This window comes from Kryptolebias marmoratus, linkage group LG17, assembly GCF_001649575.2.
Source record: "Kryptolebias marmoratus isolate JLee-2015 linkage group LG17, ASM164957v2, whole genome shotgun sequence".
Lineage (NCBI taxonomy): Eukaryota > Metazoa > Chordata > Actinopteri > Cyprinodontiformes > Rivulidae > Kryptolebias > Kryptolebias marmoratus.
In genome coordinates, this window is record NC_051446.1 from 13,706,006 (window position 1) to 13,711,132 (window position 5,127).

The following is a 5,127-nucleotide window of genomic DNA, read 5'->3' on the forward strand; positions in this document are numbered from 1 at the left end:
TGTCACAACAGAACAAACGCCGTCCCGAATCTCGTTTCTGCCAAACGCATTTACTGAGTTTGCACCCACTGCCCTCCTCTCAGTTTGAAATGAGTTAATCCACAGGTGACGAACAACGCACGGCAGCCCTTTCTCCCTTTCTGAATAGATACAAAATGGCAGAATGAAAGGGCTTCTGTTTATGTTATACCTAAAAAGATGAAGCTGAAATAAGGATGCTTCTGTTTAGATGAATGACTTTATTATGGTTTTATAATGGTTTTATTATGTTTGCATCCAGTTAAAAGTCCTGTTAATGAAGGAAAGACGTGATGATAGATGACTTCACATTGAAGCACAAGACTATTTGTGCTCATCCCCTCAGCCCCCTAAAATAAATTTGCTTTTAACTTTTGGAATTTTTAATGTAATGTCTTCCCATCCAGGTTACACTTTATTGTAAAGTCTTCTTTTACGCTGTAAAAATGCTAACGTGACAGATGATTTACCAACAACTATTAGATTTTATTCTAAAAATGCAGGATCACATCGTGTTCCTCGTAATAAGGCATATGTAGAGGATGTGCAGAAGATCACACTTTAAGACCTGTGATTATTAATTTTCACTTCCATACGTTGCCTGACACCTCGGAGGAGGGAAGCGTAGCTGATTAGGACGTGCAGTAGTTAATAGCAGAGCTGGAATTTATTATTATTACATACAGCCTATTTGTTTTTATTCCTGTAACCATCTTGCATGAAAAACATTTGCTGTTTAGGTCACAGTTTTGATCTGGCAGAGCGTAGAATCTATGAAGGAGATACCAGGCTGACTGTGCAACACTCGGTGCACTAACCAGAGCACTAAGAGCCACCTACAAGCAGTCAGCATCATTGTCACCTTCTCCATGCAGCCGTAGGCATATTCTGGAACACTGTGGAGAAAAAGAGTGTTTTATAGAGGCTGAATCTCTCAGACGTAAAGATGGGTTCACCAGTCTGTGAAGAACTGCAAGTGGAACAACTTTTATTAGACTGTTATGTTTTTATTTACATTTTACACAGCGTCCCAACTTTTTTAGAACTTGTATGTGGCTCAACAAATATCCACACCTGAATATAATCATCCAAAGTATGTTTTTTAGTTTTTAGTCAGGAAAATATATTCGTATCATGGAGGGGCGGGAATAAAACTTGTACGGCAGCGGGTAAGATATTATTTGCTCATAACCTTTCCATAGAACCCCAGGTTAAAACATTTGAGCTATGCTTTGAACAAATGTTTATTATTAGTTGCTGCAACTTTAAATCTAGGAAGTGGAATCAGACAGAAATCATTTTACTATGATTACAGTTGAATTTTACTAGGACTGAGTAGCTTGTAAGAAAAATCAAAATGGGAATGGGAAAATAAAGCACCTGATCACATTGCATACAGAAGTTTTTTTTTTTCCACCCAACACAATGAGAAAGGTTGTGTTTCCTGCCACGGCTGCTGGTGGTCACGGCTGCATCCCTGCAGCTTGCAGTCTGGCTGGCTAAACTTTTTCCATTTTTGCCTGATGAGGCCGTTGTTGGCCGGGCCTTTCAGCGGGGCTGTCTCCTCACTTTCACTGCTCAGCCCTGAGACAAGCTGGCTCGCTGCCCTGCCAGCCTCCTTTTCCTCCTCCCGCCCCTCTGCATTGTGTTTCCATCTGCCCTCCAACACCCCGGGGAGCTACAGCAGTGCTCCATCAAGTGAAGATGTAAGCCAAGCTAGACCAACACCAACACGCCCTCTTCCATTATTCATGTGCACCGTTAATGAGTTTTCCATCTACCTTCAGGTGTCCGTCTCAATTAAAACAAATAAATATGGTGTTTAATTAGTTTAAATGATCGCCATAGAAGAATTGTGCTTCTATCTTAGCTGAGTGGGCAGACCATAAAAACAAACCAGACAAATAATTTTAAAAAGTGGGTCATTCTTCGGCAGTGAGGGTTGCCTAAAAACAGCAGCAACTGAATGCAACCTGCAAAGAGCTGCACTGAAGCAGATTTGTCCTTCACAGTCACATTTATCTCTCAAAACTAATTACAACCAGCCCATGTTGCTTACTGGAAAGAAAACTGTGTGTAAGTGGAGTGGAGGACTCGCAAAACTCTGATCAAATCCTGCAGGAATTAAGGTGACAATTAATCCTCTTTTCCTTCTGACACGACAGAGACGTCTAGGCTTTCACCGGCGTGCTGGGCCAAAAGATTGTGTGTCAGTCACACAGATAATATGTTTGTTTACATTCCATGATCACAAAAAAAAAGGAGGGCAGCTAAATATTTGATGAAGTCTTCGAGTTACCCAGGAACCTTGTGACCTAACATTTGGACCTGAGCGTCGGCGCTCGTTATTAAACACCTTTACGCAGGTCGCGTCTGAGGACATGACTCCGAACAGATAATATGAAACACTTTTGCTTCCGCTTGCTCTGCTCCCTGGATTCAAGCTGGACTCAGTGGGTTTTAATGGATTGACAGAATTTATTCAGTAACAGTAACAAATCTTTTTCTTTTAGGTAAATAATTACTGTGTAGTCAGAGGTTTGCATACACTCATCATGGGCATAAATGTCCTAATAATTTGGGGCTTCTTATGATTTATTTGCACCATTCCTTTCCCAGCGTGGGATGAATATACAACATACAACTTTAGCGATTTTTAAAACAATTGGGTGCACAAATTTGATTTTATTTTATTGAGGATTTTCTACACAAGGTCAAAATTATACACCGGCTCAACTACATGCACTCATCTAAATCTTTTTTGAAGTTCTGAAGGATCTAAAATGTCTTTAACTTCTCACGGCTGAGGTCCAATAACTTGTTGTTAGTGATTATGACTGACTGCAGCTGGTAGTTGATCTTTGCCAGCACAGAAAGAATACGTTTGGCAGCACTCCGCATACAAAGGAAAAGACGAAGGAGGTCAGTGAAGAGCCAAGACGGAGAATTGTAGATTTACACAAGAATGGAAAGCCTTATTGAGCCATTTCTAAACAATGTCAAGTTCCAAGATCATCAGTCCGAACAGTTGTCTGTAAGTACAAGCTATTTGAAAATGTTGCTATTTTGCCAAGCTCTGAAAGAAAATTCAAACTGTTCCGCTTAGGTGAAAGGAAATTGTTCAGGAACAAGCCGGGAACTGTCAAGGCCTGAATGAACTGGAAACTGCTGGAACACCAATGTTCGGAGCCACAGTGAAGCCTGTTTTACATCACCACGGACTGAGAGGAGGCCAACAAAGAAAGAAGCCCCTCATACAAAAAGGGGACACCTTCAAGTTTGATGGACAGCTCAAATGTTTTTGGAGAAATGTTTTAATGTCAGACAAGACAAAAACTGAGCATTTTGGCCAGTTGCAAGAAGTATGTTTGGAGGAGTCAGGATGATGCTTTCAAAACTAAGAACACGCCAGCTGTCAAGCATGGTGGTGATAGTGTCATGCTGGGGTCATAGTTCATTGCACAAAGTGAATGGAATGATGAAGAAGGAGGTCTACCTTCAAATTCTTCAACTTCACATCAAATCAACAGCTAGATGGTTGAAACCTGGACACAGTTGGGTGTCCTAACAGGACAATGATCCCAAACACATCAAAGTGGTTTCTGACAGGATAAAACTGCCAAAATGAAGCTTGATGGCCTTCCTAAAGCTCCGACCTCAACCCAATTGAAAACGTGAGGAGTGTGCTCAATTCAATTGAAGCATTCAATGAAGCATTCAACTCCACCAGTTCTGACCAGAAGAGTGGTCAAACATTCAGCCAGAGTCATGCCAGAAGCTAGTCGGCGTCTACAAAAAGGCGGTGGTTGAAGTGCAACAAGTTGAAAGCGTATGTATAATAGTGAGGGTGTATCTGCGTGGATGTATATGCACTTGAAACATTTTACTGCCAAGTTTGTCATGTGCTTATCATCAGCCAGTCCGCTTTGACCTCAAGTTGACTGCATGAGGGCACATCCTTGCCACATTTTCCTCCCGCAGCCTCCCAGTGAAGCCAGTGTCCGCACCGTCTGCACAGACTTTCAGAAAGACTCGCTGCACGACCCACGCACGCCCTCGGTCCTCCTCTTCCGCCTCCAATGGCAGAGGAGCTGCTCCACGAGCTGAGACAATGTGAAACGTATAGCCCAAACAAAAGCCAAGAGAAAGACAAAAAGCGAGTGGGACGGCAGTGAGCAAGAGAGCTGCAGATGAGACAAAAGTCTGCAGTGACACGAAAGAGCAATTAGACACTTAGTCATGAAAGAAACAGCTCATCCTACTTTTTTTTTTAAAACATTGTGTTACTTCAAATATACCACTTTAAATTAGAATATTGAGGAACTGTCAGATTCATGTTATTTTCTCTCCTCTTTTGATTTGTGGGCTTTGCAAAGACTGTCAAACTTACAGCTCGACGTAAGAGGGACTCTTATGCTGCCTAGTTCACGCAGGCATGTTTTGAGGGACACTATGTAAAATTCATCCATTAAAACTAGGAAAGAATTATTAATGCATATCACCCGGCACCTTTCATGATAGAGTTTTAGACTAAGATCACCTTAGGTGAGAAATGGTGGAGTTGTAGCCGTTTTGGTCAAACCTTAAAATTATTATACACAATCTCATACAATATTCTGAGATGTCACAATATGTGTTGAGGATTACTCTCAGCTACTACCACATCAGGTTTTAGCTCAGTATCTGTAGAATTGACAGAATTATACCCATTTTTGTGTATTTTAGGATCAGTTGACTGTGGTAGCAACCTTTGAGTCGGGGTGAACTTGTAGATGTACATCCAATTACTGCTTCTTGCGAGTTTCATTCAAATTTGCCTGGTTGTACATGGGATATTTTGGTAACAGACAGACACATGCACACACTCGTTACTATGTGCACTTTTATGCGCCTTTTGACTAAGCTGCAGTGTGAGAACAAGCTTGATATTTATTTCATGATGATTGTCAGGACAGCGAATGTGATCCACTTCAAAGGTTGAGCAGGTAAGAAAAGGGAACAGATATCTGCAATTACAAGCATCTAATTACCTTATTGTGGCTACTTAAGTACAACATTAGAAGCTCAGCTCCTGCATTATTCTTTACCCTTACCCCCCCCCTTACCCCC